This window comes from Hyla sarda, chromosome 5 (genome assembly GCF_029499605.1).
Source record: "Hyla sarda isolate aHylSar1 chromosome 5, aHylSar1.hap1, whole genome shotgun sequence".
NCBI lineage: Eukaryota > Metazoa > Chordata > Amphibia > Anura > Hylidae > Hyla > Hyla sarda.
Window position 1 is genome coordinate 103,295,228 of NC_079193.1, and position 19,477 is coordinate 103,314,704.

General features: G+C 44.7%; 1 long non-coding RNA gene across 1 annotated transcript in view; it reads left to right on the forward strand.

The window, feature by feature from the left end:
* LOC130273368 (uncharacterized) overlaps nucleotides 1-19,477 on the forward strand; it is an 82,447-nt gene that overhangs the window by 25,281 nt on the left and 37,689 nt on the right. Inside the window, exon 6 of the long non-coding RNA XR_008843970.1 lies at nucleotides 13,648-13,748. This is a non-coding gene — a long non-coding RNA (uncharacterized LOC130273368). The remainder of the gene's footprint in view (nucleotides 1-13,647; nucleotides 13,749-19,477) is intronic.

Genomic DNA, 19,477 nt, shown 5'->3' on the forward strand with positions numbered 1-19,477 from the left:
ATTATGAGGCACAATTTAGGAGGGATTTAATATTAAAGAATTCAAGTGTTTTATTTGAGGTAAATTGTTTACACCGGTAAATAGGGATCCTTCAGTAAGATCGTCCAGTGTTTCAATAAAAATTCCCAGATTTATCAATAATCCTGAAACCCTAATTGTCTTTTTTTTCCCATAACAACCAATCACAGCTCAACTTTCATATCTTAATGATCACCTATAAAGTGAAAGTTGAGCTGTGATTGGTTGTTATGGGAAAAAAACAGAAAATTAGGGTTTCAGGTTTATAAATAAATCTGGTACAATATGTATAATCTGTTTATTTTTCCTGGAGAAGATAGTAATACAATTTTAAACATACTAATTTTGGTGCATGTAGTTATAATTTTTTTAAAGTAGTAAAATAAATAAAACCTACAGACACATTCCAGCCAATCAGCAGCAGACCCTCCCTCCCAGACCCTCCCATCTCCTGGACAGCATTTTAGCATTTTAGCATTTTAGATTCATTCGGAAGCTGCATTCTTAGTGAGAGGAGGGACACTGTATCTGCTGCTGATTTAATAGGGAAATCGATTGCTAGGCTAGTGTATTCAGTGTCCACTACAGTCCTGAAGGACTCATCTGATTTCTGCTGTAAGGACAGCACCCCAAAAAGCCTTTTTTAGGGCAAGAACATCAGCGTGTGTGTCAGGCTCCCAGCGTATACTGTGCCAACTTGCCCAGTGCCACCACTCATATCTGGTGTCACAATAGCTTGCATTAAAAAAAAATAATAATAATAATAATTTTTGGACTGTAATATAATAGCAGTCAGTTTCCTTCACACGTGTGCGTTTCAGGGCCTGCTAGGGCACAGTGTCACACCAGTGCAACTCATATCTGGTGTAACAGTAGTGTACATTAAAAAAAAAAAAACACTTGGTGACAGGGGAGAAGTTAGAAATTGCAGGAACCTACCTAAAAAGTAAGAACATTGCTTCTCTCATTAGAAGTTTAAAGGGTTGTTCTGGTTCCTGCAAATAATTATTCTGTATTGTACAATTATAAGTTGCTATTGATTTTTAAAAATAAGTTGTGTATCAATTTACATGGTTACCAAGATTTCTGCATATTAAAATAAGTAAAACAAAATATAGCCTTTTTAATTTGGGTATCGCTTTAATCATATCGACCTCATTTACTAAGCTAAAACTGACTAGTTTTTGTTATTCTGGCGCATAGAGTCTGCAACATGTCTGCTCCAGTCTGTAACAGTGTGCGCCAGGAAAACTTGACAAATCCAACTGTGCATTGTAAAAAGCTGAAAAAGGGGAGTGATCCGTCACAAATGGGGTGGGGTTCCACAACTCAACCTATTGACTATTGAATTCACAGAAAATTCTGTGAATAAATGGCTGGATATTTCAACCTAGAAAAAGCTGGTCAGAAAATGTTCCTGACTTGTAAATTTGTTAATCCCCATAGTAAATAGAGTATAATCCTGCAATTCAAAAACAAAATTTCCCACTAGTAAAAACTCAACACTCTTAGTAAATGAGGGCCTGTGTGTAATTTTTTCCAAAAAGGGCACTCAAACTGAAGCCCCAAAAGTTACAAAATGGCGTGCTCTCATAGATTTTGTGGTGAAGGGATTGATGTCATTACAATGAAAAATTGGTGGCCCAAAGCCCTCATATGGGTTTGTAGGTAGAACATTTTAAGCGTTATGTTTTTTGGAAGGACAGGAGGAAAAAACGAAAGTGCAAAAATCCCTGAGTTCTCCCAGGGTTATCCTGTTCATGGCATCAGAAATATGTGGTGGTTGTAACAAGGACTGATCATACCTAAGGTTGAGCGAATCAAATCTGGTGAATCCAAATTTCTTCCCTCATAAGTGCATACCACATACGTACATCTAAGTGGAGTACTATTTTGTATGTGTTAAACTCTCAAGGGCCTAGATACTGTGAAGGGCCAGGCAAAAGTACTCACCGGCTAGTGTTGTACATAAATACTTTTTTAATCGTACTGTAGCGCATTTTTCTCCCCTCATAAGTGCAAACCACATACGTACATCTAAGTGGTGTACTCATTTTTACCTGTTAAACCCTCAAGGGCCTAGATACTGTGAAAGGCCAGGCAAAAGTACTTATCAGCTGGTGTTGTACACAAATACCTTTTTAAGCATACTGTAGCACATTTTTCTCCCCTCATAAGTGCAAACCACATACGTACATCTAAGTCGTGTACTATTTTGTACCTGTTAAACTCTCAAGGGCCTAGATACTGTGAAAGGCCAGGCAAAAGTACTCACTGGCTGGTTTTGTACACAAATACTTTTTTAAGCGTACTTTAGTGCATTTTTCTCCAGTATAAGCACATACCCCTCATAAGTGCATACCACATGCGTACATCTAAGTGGTGTACTATTTTGTACATGTTAAACTCTCAAGGGCCTCGATACTGTGAAAGGCTAGGCAAAAGTACTCACTGGCTGGTGTACACAAATACTTTTTTAAGTGTACTATATTGCATTTTTCTCCCCTCATAAGTGCATACCACATACGTACATCTAAGTGGTGTACTATTTTGTACCTGTTAAACTATCAAGAGCCTAGATACTGTGAAAGGCCAGGCAAAAGTACTTACCAGCTGGTGTTGTACACAAATACTTTTTTTAAGCGTACTGTAGCTCATTGTACTCCTGTCATATACGCACTAAGTATGTCAGGCAGAGAAGTGCCAGGACGTGCACAGAGGAGTGGCAGAGGCCTAAATTTATCAAGCAGAGTTCACAGCAGACTAGGGCCGAGTGGCAGCAGAAGTCGAAGCAAGAGGCCTGAGCTCCCGGTATTAGCTAGCGATCGTATCTTGATCAGCAACCCATCTGCCGTCATCACAAGTGACATCTGACACCCCCAGTCAACAGTAGCAATCAATTAGTGTGGACTGTTGATCGCAAAATCAGCTACTCGGCGGTGTGGCAGTTTTTCATCAAGCATCCGGAGGAGGTTAACCTGGCCACATGCAAGATGTGTCAGCAGAAGGGGAAGCGTGGCCAGGGTCCCAATTTTGGCACCATGGCCCTGTGTCAACATATGCAGTTTCACCATAAAGCGGCCTGGGAGAACCGTGGCTCCGATGTGTTGGTACAGCCTGCTGCATCCCCCAGTGGCATGCCGCCCCCTGTTTCAGCTAGCCAAGGCTTCACCATCTCAGCCAAAGGGAGCTGTGTGTCATACCCATCTTATGTCACTCCAGATGATCCTGCTCCTCCAACTCATCCAACGGCGCAGAAACTGAATGTGCTCCTGTCCAAGTTGCTGGTGCCGCAGTCCCTCCCTTTTCAAGTGGTGGACTCTGCACCTTTCCGACAACTGATGGCTTGTGCCGAGCCGAGGTGGAGCCGTCATTTCTTTGCAAAGAAGGCAGCACAGGCCCTGCACAATTTTGTGGAAGAGAAGGTGGGCCAATTCTTGAGCCTGTTGGTGTGTACCAAAGTGCACGGCAGCGCCGACATGTGAAGCTGTAACTACGGTCAGGGACAGTACATGTCCATTACAACCCACTGGGTGAATGGGGTTTCTGCACAGACACAACAACAGCAACTTGGACAGGTCATGCCGCTTCTGCCTCCACCTTCTCAGGTCATTGGTCTTGTGACAGTGTACGACTTGGCCTCCTCATCCTCCACCGTGTCCTCAGCCTCAACTGCACGGACAAGTCTTAGTACCCCTCCAACATACCATGCGTGCAGGGCACGGCAGTTTCACGCTATTCTTCACATGGTTTGCCTTGGCAAGTCGCACAGGGGAGGAACTGCTAAAAGTCATTCATCAAGCAATTGAATCATGGCTTACTCCACGAAAACTGGAAATGGGAACCATGGTGACCGACAACGGTAAGAACATCTTGTTTGCGCTGCAACGAGGAAGCCTGAGACATGCGCCCTGCATGGCACATGTTCAATATGGTTGTCAAGCGGTTCCTGAAGTGATCCCCCCCATTTCCAAGATATCCTAACAATGGGAAGGAAACTTTACATGCATGTCAGCCACTCGTAAACCGCAAAGCACACCCTCCTTGAGCTGAAGCGTCAGAACGGCAGCCCCCAACACAGTCTGATTTGCGACGTTTCCACATGTTGGAATTCCACCCTCTATATATTGGACCGTCTAAACAGAGAAAAGCCATCACCGATTTCTTGATGATCCAAGCGAATAGGGGGACTCCCATGTGTAACTTCAATGTCAATCAGTGGCGGCTCATATGTGACACCTGCTGTTTGCTCAGGCCCTTTGAGGAAGCCACATTATTAGTCAGGCGCCAGGATTACAGGAGGAATGACGTCATTCCACTGCTTCATCTACTAAACACGTGTTGGAAATGATGGCTGGTCAGGGCACTGGAGACATGGCGCCAACATCTCACAGCCACATGAACCCTATGGGGGCTGAACTGGAGGAGGAGGAGGTGGGGGAGGGGCACAGTGGAGCACAGTTTTGGTTTCGTGAGATGGGCGGTTTTTCTAGTCATCTGACAGGAGAGGAGAAGCAGGAGCAGCTAGAGGAACTAGAGGTTTATGAGGAAGGTGAGACACAGGACCAAAACACACTGTGGCAGTATGCAGTGGAGATGGAGGCAGGGAGTCCCTCAAAATCACTTGCACAAATGGCACGATGCATGCTCGCTTGCATGTGTAGTCACAATTTAGCAGCGGGATGACTTCTGGCTCTCCACCTTATTGGACCCTCGCTACCGGCACAAAATGAGAGGGAGGACAAACTGACCTACTGCAGAGACATCCTACGTAGTCAGTTGGCCAATGCCTATCTGCTCCATCGTCCATCCTCTCGCAGGTCTGACTCAGGGGGCCCTCTGCGCTCACCTTCCACTGCCATGGCTACTGGGGAGGGGTAGGTTGGCAGAAGCACCTAATGCCACACATCTGATGCCAAGTTCTTCTTTTTTCACCCACCTTCATCACCGGGTACTGGTATTTCCACCCACCGCACCACTCTGTCACCGGGTCACTTTCAGGATCTTGATGCTGCTGCTGCCACCTCCAAGTTATCTTATTCTGCCACCATATGTTCTCCTCATGCTGCTGCCAACACCAAGCTGTGTCATTCAGCCACTATATGTTCTCCTCATGCTGCCGCCACCTCCATGCTGTGTCATTCAGCCACTATATGGTCTCCTCATACTGCCGCCACCTCCACGCTGTGTCATTCAGCCACTATATGTTCTCCTCATGCTGCCGCCACTTCCACGCTGCTTCATTCAGGCACTATATGGTCTCCTCATACTGCCGCCACCTCCACGCTGTGACACATGCTGCCGCCAACACCAGGCTGTGTCATTCAGCCACTATATGTTCTCCTCATGCTGCCGCACCTCCACACTGTGTCATTCAGCCACTATATGTTCTCCTCTTGCTTCCGCCACCTCCACGCTGTGTCATTCAGCCACTATATGTTCTCCTCATGCTGCCGCCACCTCTACGCTGTGTCATTCAGCCACTATATGTTCTCCTCATGCTGCCGCAAACTTCAGGCTGTGTCATTCAGCCACGATATGCTGCCACCAACTCCAGGCAGTGTTATTCAGCCACTATGTGGTCACCTCATGCTGCCGCCAACTCCACGTTGTGTCATTCAGCCACTATATGGGCTCCTCATGCTTCCGTTACCTACAAGCTGTGTCATTCAGCCACTATATGGTCTCCTCATACTGATGCCACCTCCAGGCTCTGTCATTGTGCTGCTCTGTGACAGTGATTTTAATAGCAAAGCCTCTGATCTGCATGTCGTACTGAATAACAGTATTATTTCACTAACCCAGCACACACCCTGTGTGTGTTACAGCAAGGCAAAGTGTGTTACACCTCTATTGAGGCTCTCTGTAGGCCAGAAATATCAATATATCATTTTAACCCCTTAAGGACCGGGGGGTTTTCCGTTTTTGCACTTCGGTTTTTTGCTCCTTGCCTTTAAAAAATCATAACTCTTTCAATTTTGCACCTAAAAATCCATATGATTGCTTATTTTTTGCGCCACCAATTCTACTTTGTAATGACGTCAGTCATTTTGCCCAAAAATCTACGTTGAAACGGAAAATAAATCATTGTGAGACAAAATTGAAAAAAACAAAATGCCATTTTGTAACTTTTGGGGGCTTCCGTTTCTACGTAGTACATTTTTCGGTAAAAATGACACCTTATCTTTATTCTGTAGGTTCATATGATTAAAATGATACCCTACTTATATAGGTTTGATTTTGTCGTACTTCTGGAAAAAATCATAACTTCATGCAGGAAAATTAATACGTTTAAAATTGTCATTTCTGACCCCTATAACTTTTTTATTTTTCCGCATATGGGGCGGCATGAGGGCTAATTTTTTGCGCCATGATCTGAAGTTTTTAACGGTACCATTTTTGCATTGATAGGACTTATTGATCGGACTTATTGATTTTTTCATGATATAAAAAGTGACCAAAAATGCACTATTTTGGATTTTTTTTGTGCGTACGCCATTGACCGTGCGGTTAAATTAACAATATATTTTTATAATTTGGACATTTTTGCATGCGGCGATAGCATATATATTTATTTTTATTTTTATTTACACTGTATTTTTTTATGGGAAAAGGGGGGGGATTCAAACTTTGAATAGGGGAGGGGTTAAATGATCTTTATTCACTTTTTCTTTTTCACTTTTTTTTGCAGTGTTATAGCTCCCATAGGGACCTATAACACTGCACACACTGATCTTTTACATTGATCACTGGTTTCTCATAGGAAACCCGTGATCGATGATTCTGCCGCTTGACTGCTCATGCCTGGATCTCAAGCACTGAGCAGTCATTCGGCGATCGGACAGCGAGGAGGCAGGTAGGGACCCTCCTGCTGTCCTGCAAGCTGTTCGGGATGCCGCGATTTCGCCGCGGGTATCCCGAACAGCCCACTGAGCTAACCGTCACTTTTTAATTTCACTTTTAGCCGCGTGGCTCAGCTTTGAGCGCACGGCTAAAGGGTTAATAGCGCGTGGCACCCCGATCAGTGCCGCGCGATATTAACGGCGGGTCCTGGCTTCACTATGACACCGGGCCCGCCGTGATATGATGCGGGGTCAACGTGGAACCCCACGTTATATCATGGGAGCGGGACCAAGGACGTACTCATACGTCTTTGGTCCTTAACAGGTTAATAGTGATTTTGCGCAAATAAATTCAGATAAAAAAAATTGGGGGGAAAACTCAGTAAATCAGCAGAATCAATTTTTTTTTTAAATGTGCTTATCTCTAATCATTCCATCTGCGAAATTGTTGTGGTCTGATCGGTAAAAATGGCTGCCAGAGCTCCACTTACCAGCTCCTAACTGGCTTCTGCAGTCTTCTTTTCTGGTCTGCCTTCTAGTAGACCAAGGAAGCAGATCTCAGAGAGCACTGATCAGTGCTATGTCTATGCATAGCACTGATTAGTATTGGCATTCTAAAGATTGCATCAAATAGTACAAGACCAGAGAAGCAGATCTCAGTATTTTCAAACTAAAGATTGCATTCAATAGTCCCCTGTGAGCACAAAAAAAAGTGTAAAATAAAAAAGTGATGAACGGTTTTACTATTAAAAATTTTTAAATTCCCTTCTTTTCCTATTTAAAAAAAAATAATAATAAAAAGTAATCAAAAAGTCCCATATACGCAGGGGAACCAATCAAAACAACAGTTCGCGGTAAACGGAAAAATAAAAAAGTTATAGGGTGTCAGAATAGGGCAATTTTAACCCCTTGGGGACAGAGCCCATTATGACCGTAAGGACGGGAGCATTTTTGCAAATCTGACCACTGTCACTTTAAGCATTAATAACTCTGGGATGCTTTTACTTATAAATTTGATTCCGAGATAGTTTTTTCGTGACATATTCTACTTTATGTTGGTAAATTTTGTGGTAAATTTTCGTCGATACTTGCATTCTTTCTTGGTGAAAAATTCAAAAATGTCATGAAAAATTTGAACATTTTGCATTTTTTTTAACTTTGAAGCTCTCTGCTTATAAGGAATATGGATATCCCAAATAAATTATATATTGATTCACACATACAATATGTCTACTTTATGTTTGCATCATAAAATTGATGAGTTTTTACTTTTGGAAAACATCAGAGGGCTTGAAAGTTCAGCAGCAATTTTCAAATTTTTCACAAAATTTTCAAAATCTGAATTTTTCAGGGACCAGTTCAGATTTGAAGTGGATTTGAAGGGTCTTCTGGTTAGAAATACCCCATAAATGACCCCATTATAAAAACTGCACCCCTCAAAGTATTCAAAATGACATTCAGTAAGTGTTTTAACCCTTTAGGTGTTTCACAGGAATAGCAGCAAAGTGAAGGAGAAAATTCTAAATCTTCATTTTTTACACTCGCATGTTCTTGTAGACCCAGTTTTTGAATTTTTACAAGGGGTAAACGGAAAAAAATCCTCTCAAAATTTGTAACCCAATTTCTCTCGAGTAAGAAAATACCTCATATGTATATGTCAAGTGTTCAGCGGGTGCACTAGAGGGCTCAGAAGCGAAGGAGCAACAATGGGATTTAGGAGAGTGAGTTTTTCTGAAATGGTTTTTGGGGGGCATGTCCCATTTAGGAAGCCCCTATGGTGCCAGGACAGCAAAAAAAACACATTTCACACTATTATGGAAACGACACCCCTCAAGGAATGTAACAAGGGGTACGGTGAGCCTTAACACCCCACAGGTGTTTGACAACTTTTTGTTAAAGTTGGATGTGTAAATGAAAAAAATATATTTTCCACTTAAATGCTGTTTTTTCCCCAAATTTTACTTTTTTTTACAAAGGGTAATAGGAGAAAATGCCCCCCAAAATTTGTAACCCCATTTCTTCTGAGTAAGGAAATACCCCATGTTTAGACATGAAGTGCACTGCGAGCGAACTACAATGCTCAGAAGAGAAGGAGCGCCATTGAGCTTTTAGAGAGATAATTTGTTTGGAATGGAAGTCGGGGGCCATGTGCATTTACAAAGCCCCCCGTGGTGCCAGAACAGTGGACCCCCCACATGTGACCCCATTTTGGAAACTTCACCCCTCACGGAATGTAATAAGGGGTACAGTGAGCATTTACACCCTACTGGCGTTTGACAGATCTTTGGAACAGTGGGCTGTGCAAACAAAAAAAATTTACATTTTTCATTTTCATGTTCCACTGTTCCAAAAATCTGTCAGACACTTGTGGGGTGTAAATGCTCACTATACCCCTTATTACATTCCGTGAGGGGTGTAGTTTCCAAAATGGGATCACATGTGGGTATTTATTTTTTTGGGTTTATGTCATAACAGCTGTAAAATCAGCCACCGCTGTGCAAATCACCAAATTAGGCCTCAAATCTACATGGTGTGCTCTCACTCCTGAGCCTTGTTGTGCGCCCGCAGAGCATTTTACGCCCACATATGGGGTATTTCCGTACTCAGGAGAAATTGCGTTACAAATTTTGGGGGTCTTTTTTTCCTTTTGTGAAAATAAAAAGTAAAGGGCAACACCAGCATGTTACTGTAAAAAAATTTTTTTTTACACTAACAGGCTGGTGTAGACCCCAACTTTTCCTTTTCATAAGGCGTAAAAGGAGAACAAGCCCCCCAAAATTTGTAGTGCAATATCTCCCGAGTACGGAGATACCCCATATGTGTCCCTAAACTGTTTCCTTGAAATACGACAGGGCTCCGAAGTGAGAGAGCACCATGCGCATTTGAGGACTAAATTAGGGATTGCATAGGGGTGGACATAGGGGTATTATACACCAGTGATTCCCAAACAGGGTACCTCATGCTGTTGCTAAACTCCCAGCATGCCTGGACAGTCAGTGGCTGTCCAGAAATGCGTGGAGTTGTTGTTTTGCAACAGCTGGATGCTCCGTTTTGGAAACACTGCCGTATAATACGTTTTTCATTGTTATTGGGGGGGGGGGTTAGTGTAGTGTAGTGTTTTTAGGGTACATTCACACTGGCGGGTTAAGGTGAGTTTCCCGCTAGGAATTTGCGCTGCGGCAAAAAAGTTGCCGCAGCTTATACTTGAAGCAGGAAACTTACTGTAAACCCGTCCCTGTGAGTGTACCCTGTACGTTCACATGGGGGGGGGGGGCAAACCTCCAGCTGTTTCAAAACTACAACTTCCAGCATGCACTGACAGACTGAGCAGAAATGCTGGGAGTTGTTGTTTTGCAACAGCTGGAGGCTCCGTTTTGGAAACACTGCCGTACAATACGTTTTTCATTTTTATTGGGGGGGGGGACAGTGTAAGGGGGTGTTTATATAGTGTTTTACTCTTTATTAGGTGTTAGTGTAGTGTAGTGTAGTGTTTTTAGGGTACATTCACACTGGCGGGTTACGGTGAGTTTCCCACTAGGAATTTGTGCTGCGGCGAAAAATTTGCCGCAGCTCATACTTGAAGCAGGAAACTTGCTGTAAACCCGCCAGTGTGAATGTACCCTGTACGTTCACATGGGGGGGGGGGGGCAAACCTCCAGCTGTTTCAAAACTACAACTCCCAGCAGCATGTACTGACAGACTCTGCATGTACAGTCAGTACATGCTGGGAGTTGTAGTTTTGCAACAGCTGGAGGCACACTGGTTGGAAAACCTTCAGTTAGGTTCTGTTACCTAACTCAGTATTTCCCAACCAGTGTGCCTCCAGCTGTTGCAAAACTACAACTCCCAGCATGCACGGTCTGTCAGTACATGCTGGGAGTTGTAGTTTTGCAACTGCTGGAGGCACACTGGTTGGAAAACCTTCAGTTAGGTTCTGTTACCTAACTCAGTATTGTCCAACCAGTGGGCCTCCAGCTGTTGCAAAACTACAATTCCCAGCATGTACTGATCACCGAAGGGCATGCTGGGAGATGTAGTTATGCAACAGCTGGAGGTACGCAACTACACCTCCCAGCATGCCGAGACAGCTGTTTTCTGTGTGGGCATGCTGGAATTTGTAGTTTTGCAACATCTGGAGTGCTACAATTTAGAGACCACTGAACCACTGAACAGCAAACAGCTGTGTGGGTAGGCTAGGAGTTGTAGTTTTGCAAGATCTAGAGGGCAGTATAGAGATCACTGTGCAGTGGTCTCTAAACTGTAGACCTCCAGCTGTTGCAAAACTACAAATTCCAGCATGCCCACACAGCAAACAGCTGTCTGGGCATGCTGGGAGTTGTAGTTTTGCAACATCTGGAGGGCTGCAGTCTAGAGACCACTATAGTGGTCTCAGACTGTAGCCCTCCGGATGTTGCTATGCAACTCACCGACTTCCGTCGCATCCAGGGAGCCGTCCTCTTCTGCCGCACGCCGCCGCAGATCTCCGTCGCCGATCGCCGTCGCTCCGCTGCCTCCAGACGGGTAAGTGCCTCCGGACGGGTAAGAGGCGCCGCTCCTCTTCGTTTTCCCCGTTCTGCCCCGCCTATTGTGGGAGGGCAGGACGGGGAAAACAAAAGTAAACCCCCCCCCCCCCCCGCCCCAGATCTGCTATTGGTGGTCCCGTCTAGACCACCAATAACAGGGATTGGAGGGATGGCACCCGTGCCACCTCACTCCTATCGCTTTAGGGGGATCGTGGGTGTCGATCCCCCTTCTATTCCGGGTCACCGGGTCACCATAGACCCGTAATGACCCGGAATCGGCGCAAATCGCAAGTGTGAATTCACTTGCGATTTGCGCTGATCGCCGACATGGGGGGGTCTAATCTCTCCCCCTGGGCATTTGCACGGGGTGCTGGCTGAGATATATCAGCAGTCACCCCGGCCCGGTCCCCGTCCGGCGCGCAGCGGGGACCGAAATTCCCACGGGCGTATGGATACGCCCTTTGGCCTTAAGTACCAGGACGCAAGGGCGTATGCATACGTCCTTCGTCCCCAACAGGTTAAACATACTAATTTTGTTAAAAATGTTTGACTTTTTTAAAAGTAGTACAATAATAGAAAAGCATGGAAAAATAAGCATAATTTTAGTTGTATTAACCCACAGAATAATGAGAACATTTCAGTTTTACCATACAGTTTTACAGCGTAAAAACAAAAAACCCCTACAAGTTGCAAAATTAGTTTTCTTTTCAATTTCCCATTATAAATAATAATTTTGTGCCATAGATTTTATGGTAAAACGAAAGGTGTCTTTACAAAGACAATTGGCCGTGCAAAAAACAAGCCTCCATATGGGTCTGTGGATAGAAAAAGAAAAGAGTTATGGCAAAGAGGAAAAAACAAAAGCAAAAATGAAAATTTTCTGTGTCCTCAAAATGGGCTGTGTCTTTAAGGGGTTAAAGGGATATTCCAGGGAACACAATTTAGGCAATGTAATCTGCACAAAATGATTTAACGCTTGCGAGAAGGTAGTGATTTAAGCACGGGCACACAGTCACGCTGAATCTTTGTAGAGGCGTGCACCTATACAAAGATCCAGAAATCATGTGCACTAGCAGGAGATTTAGATATCCGAGAAGCTGGTCTTGGTAATTCCCCTACTTTTGTGTGCTTCAATATTATATGTTTCTATTGATTAACTAAATATATAGGTTACCAAGATAAATAAACATTTCCATTAGGGCAGGGTCACACGTGTCATATTTTGCTGCATATTTTCTGCAGCTAATTTTGCTGCCTATTGATTTCAATGGGTAGCAAAATATGTGGCAGCAAATACGCAGCAAAATATGGCACGTGTGACCCTACCCTTACAGTATATTTAATTCTGCTGTATTCAAAAACATTGACAACTTAATTATTGTTTACTGTGAAAAAGAAAAACTAGCACATTGCAATTCCGTTTTTTTTTTATGTAATGTCAATGGAAAAGGATTCTACTATATAGCATACAGCAGCATGTCTTTTTTGCAGCCGTTAATGTATAATTTATTTAAAATATTTTTCAAGTGTATAGAGTGTATCACTTAAACAAAAAAATGCAGTTTGACCCCACCCTAAGATAAATTTGAAAAATATATATATATATATTAAATAAAACTTACAGATTTTCTATTCCTTCTGAACACTTCCTCTCACTTGATGCATGGTAATAGGGATATTATGGCGGGAAAGCCAGCACGTACTTAAAATGTTAATGTAACAAATTGTAGATTTATGTTATATTACGATTTCTAACTGTCGTGGACGGTACCTTGACAGAAATGTCCTCTTAGTGCAGCACCGCTATAATGGAAACAGTGCACAGACAGTTATACATTAGCTTATGGCAGATATTTTGCATACTGGAGAAGATTGTGATTTGTACCTGGAGAGGTATTATATGAATTTAATTTGAGAATGCTGCTCTAAGCATGAATTTAGTATGCAGTGTCATAGAAGCAATTTAACTTTTGTGTTGATTTCATTTGTGAGATAACTAAATGTCATTCGAGAGCCTTATCATTTGGAATTCATTTGCACACTCTTCTGTTTCCAGCCAGAGCTCCTATGTTTTCTTACCTGAAGTCAAACTTTTTCCTGTTGAAATTAATTAGCTGTCTTTTTGTTTAACTTTCTTTAATTAAAACAGGATTCCACAAAATGTTATCAAATGTGTTCTAAAAAGAGGCATTGGGAATTACTTTGTATAGCAGACATTTCTATTCAAGAAGGCTCATAATATCCTTTACTTTCTTCTTTAATAGGATGTCCTTTTAAAAGAGAACTTATCTTTACATGGTATGAAGTGAGACAGTCTTCATTTTCAACAGATTTTTGGAATAATTAAATTTGACTGTGAGACAAAGTAAGTTAAAGGCTGTGTTTTTCTCTTTTTATTGTCTCCTTGTATCTTAAATGACAAAAGAAGCAACTTTGCAAATAATCGGAATTAACAATGTTCACTTTTTAATCATTGGTATATTCAGCTCAAACATAGGCTTTCATATTTTAGTAACAATGCCGTGTCTGATCCTGCAGTTATATTGCCTGAATACGACTGGATGATGGTCATTGTAGTCCCACGATTTTACTGCAATGTGCATAACTGCAAAAAGCTGTTTATCCAGGGCCTTGTCATACTAATAAAATAAACAGAAATTATAATCAGTACATTGAAATGTATACACTTTTTCTCATCCCTTGTGAATCCCAGGATAATTATCAATTATCAATGTCCTTCGGAGGGAATCCCCCCTCAGGAACAAGCCCTCTTAATGGGGGAATCACTAAAAGTTAACTTTTATTATTTGTAAAATGTAAATGATAGAAAAACACACACGTGAATTTTAAAACTTTCAGCACTGCTCACTTTCTTGAGTATGCACTCAGTTGGGTTACAACTTATATGGGTATTTTGTCCAGTAGATGGAGGTCTCTCACACCTTCCTCATATGTGCACTCTGTGTACTTTTTCACTGGACACTCATCAAGTGTATCCCACTGTGTCTTTATCTGTGGTATGTCTCTGATGATATCGCTATGAAAATTTTAGGATGCTTTTCTCACACACTGTCACGATGCCGGCTGGCAGGAGGTGGATCCTCTGTGCCAGAGAGGGATTGGCGAGGACCGTGCTAGTGGACCGGTTCTAAGTCACTACTGGTTTTCACCAGAGCCCGCCGCAAAGCGGGATGGTCTTGCTGCGGCGGTAGTGACCAGGTCGTATCCACTAGCAACGGCTCAACCTCTCTGACTGCTGAAGATAGGCGCGGTACAAGGGAGTAGACAGAAGCAAGGTCGGACGTAGCAGAAGGTCGGGGGCAGGCGGCAAGGTTCGTAGTCAGGGTGGATAGCAGAAGTTCTGGTACACAGGCTTTGGACACACAAAACGCTTTCACTGGCACAAGGCAACAAGATCCGGCGAGGGAGTGCAAGGGAGGAGATCAGATATAGCCAGGGAGCAGGTGGAAGCCAATTAAGCTAATTGGGCCAGGCACCAATCATTGGTGCACTGGCCCTTTAAGTCTCAGGGAGCTGGCGCGCGCGCGCCCTAGAGAGCGGAGCCGCGCGCGCCAGCACATGACAGCAGGGGACGGGAACGGGTAAGTGACCTGGGATGCGATTCGCGAGCGGGCGCGTCCCGCTGTGCGAATCGCATCCCCGACGGCCATGACATTGCAGCGCTCCCGGTCAGCGGGACCGACCGGGGCGCTGCGGAGAGAGAGACGCCGTACGCGCTCCGGGGAGGAGCGGGGACCCGGAGCGCTAGGCGTAACAGTACCCCCCCCCCTTAGGTCTCCCCTTCTCTTTGTCCGGTAACTGCCTCCCCTGGGATGAGGACACCGGGAAAGGATGGAGGGATTCCTCAACGGCAGGCAGTACAGCAGGAGTGGGAATGGGGAGGGAGGGCAGAGGGCGAGGCCTGGCAAGGGGCAGTGTGACACCAGGACGAGGGCCATGAGGAGGCACCGAGGCTTGCCTGACTGGACTGGGAGGGGGGGAGAGGCACTTCTTATGGCAGGCAGAGTCCATAAAGACCTTAGGGAGACCGGATACAGGGGGAACCACAGGGTCACGGCAGGGAGTACTGGGAACCGGTTTAAGGCAGTCCTTGAAGCAAGAGGTACCCCAACTCTTGATCTCCCCTGTGGACCAATCCAGGGTTGGGGAATGGTGTTGAAGCCAGGGTAGTCCAAGGAGAATTTCGGAAGTGCAATTGGAGAGGACCAAAAACTCAATTTTTTCGTGATGAGTTCCGATGCACATTAGAAGGGGCTCCGTGCGGTAACGCACGGTGCAATCCAACCTGGCTCCGTTGACCGCGGAAATGTGGAGTGGCTTGACGAGACGGGTCACCGGGATGCGGAATTTATTCACCAAGGACTCCCGAATAAAATTCCCAGAGGCACCAGAGTCCAGGCAGGCCACGGCTGAGAGGGAAGAGCTGGCTGAAGGAGAAATCCGTACAGGCACCGTGAGACGTGGAGAAGCCGACTTAGCATCAAGAGACGCCACACCCACGAGAGCTGGGTGCGAGCGTGCGTTTCCCAGACGTGGAGGACGGATAGGGCAATCCACCAAAAAATGTTCGGTACTGGCACAGTACAGACAAAGATTCTCTTCCTTACGGCGATTCCTCTCTTCCAGGGTCAGGCGAGACCGATCCACTTGCATGGCCTCCTCGGCGGGAGGCCTAGGCGCAGATTGCAATGGAGACTGTGGGAGAGGTGTCCAGAGATCTAAGTCTTTTTCCTGGCGGAGCTCTTGATGCCTCTCAGAAAAACGCATGTCAATGCGAGTGGCTAGATGAATGAGTTCATGCAGGTTAGCAGGAGTTTCTCGTGCGGCCAGAACATCTTTAATGTTGCTGGATAGGCCTTTTTTAAAGGTCGCGCAGAGGGCCTCATTATTCCAGGATAGTTCAGAAGCAAGAGTACGGAATTGTATGGCGTACTCGCCAACGGAAGAATTACCCTGGACCAGGTTCAGCAGGGCAGTCTCAGCAGAAGAGGCTCGGGCAGGTTCCTCAAAGACACTTCGAATTTCCGAGAAGAAGGAGTGTACAGAGGCAGTGACGGGGTCATTGCGGTCCCAGAGCGGTGTGGCCCATGACAGGGCTTTTCCAGACAGAAGGCTGACTACGAAAGCCACCTTAGACCTTTCAGTAGGAAACTGGTCCGACATCATCTCCAAGTGCAGGGAACATTGCGAAAGAAAGCCACGGCAAAACTTAGAGTCCCCATTAAATTTGTCCGGCAAGGACAGGCGGAGGCTAGGAGTGGCCACTCGCTGCGGAAGGGGTGCAGGAGCTGGCGGAGGAGATGGTTGCTGCTGTAGCAGAGGCAGAAGTTGCGACTGAAGTTGCTGCACCATGGTGGACACTTCCGACAGCTGGTGGGTTAGATGGGCGATCTGTCGGGATTGCTGGGCGACCACCGTGGTGATATCAGAGATATAAGGCAGAGGGACCTCAGCGGGATCCATGGCCGGATCTACTGTCACGATGCCGGCTGGCAGGAGGTGGATCCTCTGTGCCAGAGAGGGATTGGCGAGGACCGTGCTAGTGGACCGGTTCTAAGTCACTACTGGTTTTCACCAGAGCCCGCCGCAAAGCGGGATGGTCTTGCTGCGGCGGTAGTGACCAGGTCGTATCCACTAGCAACGGCTCAACCTCTCTGACTGCTGAAGATAGGCGCGGTACAAGGGAGTAGACAGAAGCAAGGTCGGACGTAGCAGAAGGTCGGGGGCAGGCGGCAAGGTTCATAGTCAGGGTGGATAGCAGAAGTTCTGGTACACAGGCTTTGGACACACAAAACGCTTTCACTGGCACAAGGCAACAAGATCCGGCGAGGGAGTGCAAGGGAGGAGATCAGATATAGCCAGGGAGCAGGTGGAAGCCAATTAAGCTAATTGGGCCAGGCACCAATCATTGGTGCACTGGCCCTTTAAGTCTCAGGGAGCTGGCGCGCGCGCGCCCTAGAGAGCGGAGCCGCGCGCGCCAGCACATGACAGCAGGGGACGGGAACGGGTAAGTGACCTGGGATGCGATTCGCGAGCGGGCGCGTCCCGCTGTGCGAATCGCATCCCCGACGGCCATGACATTGCAGCGCTCCCGGTCAGCGGGACCGACCGGAGCGCTGCGGAGAGAGAGACGCCGTACGCGCTCCGGGGAGGAGCGGGGACCCGGAGCGCTAGGCGTAACACACACCTTCCTTTTATGGTGGCAAACCTATGGACTTTCCATGCATTTTTTGGATGCTCATCAGTTATTTACATTTTCCTTTTGCAATTCTATTCTTTTAGATTAGTGACAGCACTGTCTAATATCCTAACACCAGCCTCCCCGATGTTTCACCACTTAGTGGCTTTGTCAAGGGATACTGAGGCTTATGGCAGCTTGAATGCTTGTTTGATACTTCCAGTTTCGGAATTCTCTAATACTAACCAATAGGTCTTCTGTTTACAGTTTCTTACTCCTATCTACCAATGGGCTTCTATTTACTATTTCGTTCTTGCTGTCAAGTGACCATCACATGACTGCCTCCATCTTCATATGATTTGCTCTCTTACGTCTGCGGTCTCGTGATCTCCGTACTGTCTCTCACAATATTTTGTGCATCTTCCTCACTTCCGTGCATGAACACGGACTTTAACTATTCATCCCGTGCCTTGCTGTCTGTGCATGCCCACGGTCTTAAACTTTGGGGATTCATTCTTCCTTGATTTGCGCATGAACATATACCAATCTCTTTTCTATGCAGGCTTCTGTATGGAAATCTCTTTCTGTGTATCCTATCTTGGATTGGGTTCTTTATGTCTACCTTTTAAACCTATGCCCTTTCCGTGCATTTTTTGGATGCTAATCAGTTATTTACATTTTCCTTTTGCAATTCTAGTCTTTTAGATTAGTGACAGCACTGTCTAATATCCTAACACCAGCCTCCCCGACGTTTTGCAACTAAGTGACTTTGTCAAGGGTTACTGAAGCTTATGGCAGCTTGAATGCTTGTTTGGCACTTCCAGTTTTTGGATTCTCTAATACTAACCAATAGGTCTTCTGTTTACAGTTTCTTACTCCTATCTACCAATGGGCTTCTATTAAATATTTTGTTCTTACTGTCATGTGACCATCACATGACTGCCTCCATCTTCACATGATTTGCTCTCTTACGTCTGTGGTCTCGTGATCTCCGTACTGTCTCTCACAATATTTTGCGCATCTTCCTCACTTCCGCGCATGAACGCGGACTTTAACTATTCATCCCGTGCCTTGCTGTCTGCGCATGCCCATGGACTTAAACTTTGGGAATTCATTCTTCCTTGATTTGCGCATGAACGTATTTGCAGGCTTCTGTATGCCAATCTCTTTTCTATGCAGGCTTCTGTATGCCAATCTCTTTCTGTGTATCCTATCTTGGATTGTTTTCTTTATTTCTACCTTTTTGAAAGTTCTCCTTTTCTTCTGTGTGGCAATCTCTTTTCTATATGTACTTTATCTTAGATTGCATTCTTTGCATCTACCTTTTTGATTATTCTCCTTTCCTTTGTGTCACAAAAATATCACATGCATATTTGCTTGTATGTTGGTAAATGTGTAACCCCATATCTAAATTATTGATATAACTGCACATTTCTTTGCCATTGTATGGGCTATGTATATTCTATATATGGGGGTAAATGGGTTGTTATATATTTACATGATTGCCTCCTAATATATAAACAAATGTTTTATTGCAGGTTTTCCTGCCTCTATAGGAGCCATACATGATTCTTTTTTATAGCTATGCACATTGTATACCAGTTAGTGATTTCCTATGCTATTAGTGTGTTATACTCCTATTCATATCTTTTTCCTAAAGCCTGTATGTTATGTTAATTATATTAGTAGTTCTTCAGTTTCTAAAGCTTATATGCTCATAGGAGCATAGGACGATGTTCTGTAAGGATATGCATTATCTGTGCTGGGCCATTCAGTTCGGGATGAACATTATTCATCCATTTACTAGCGATTATTATAACCTGCTTGTTATTATATTACTGGAGCAATTTTTGGATGGGGCTATATTAATCTTTTCTTGTTTTAATTTTTTCATT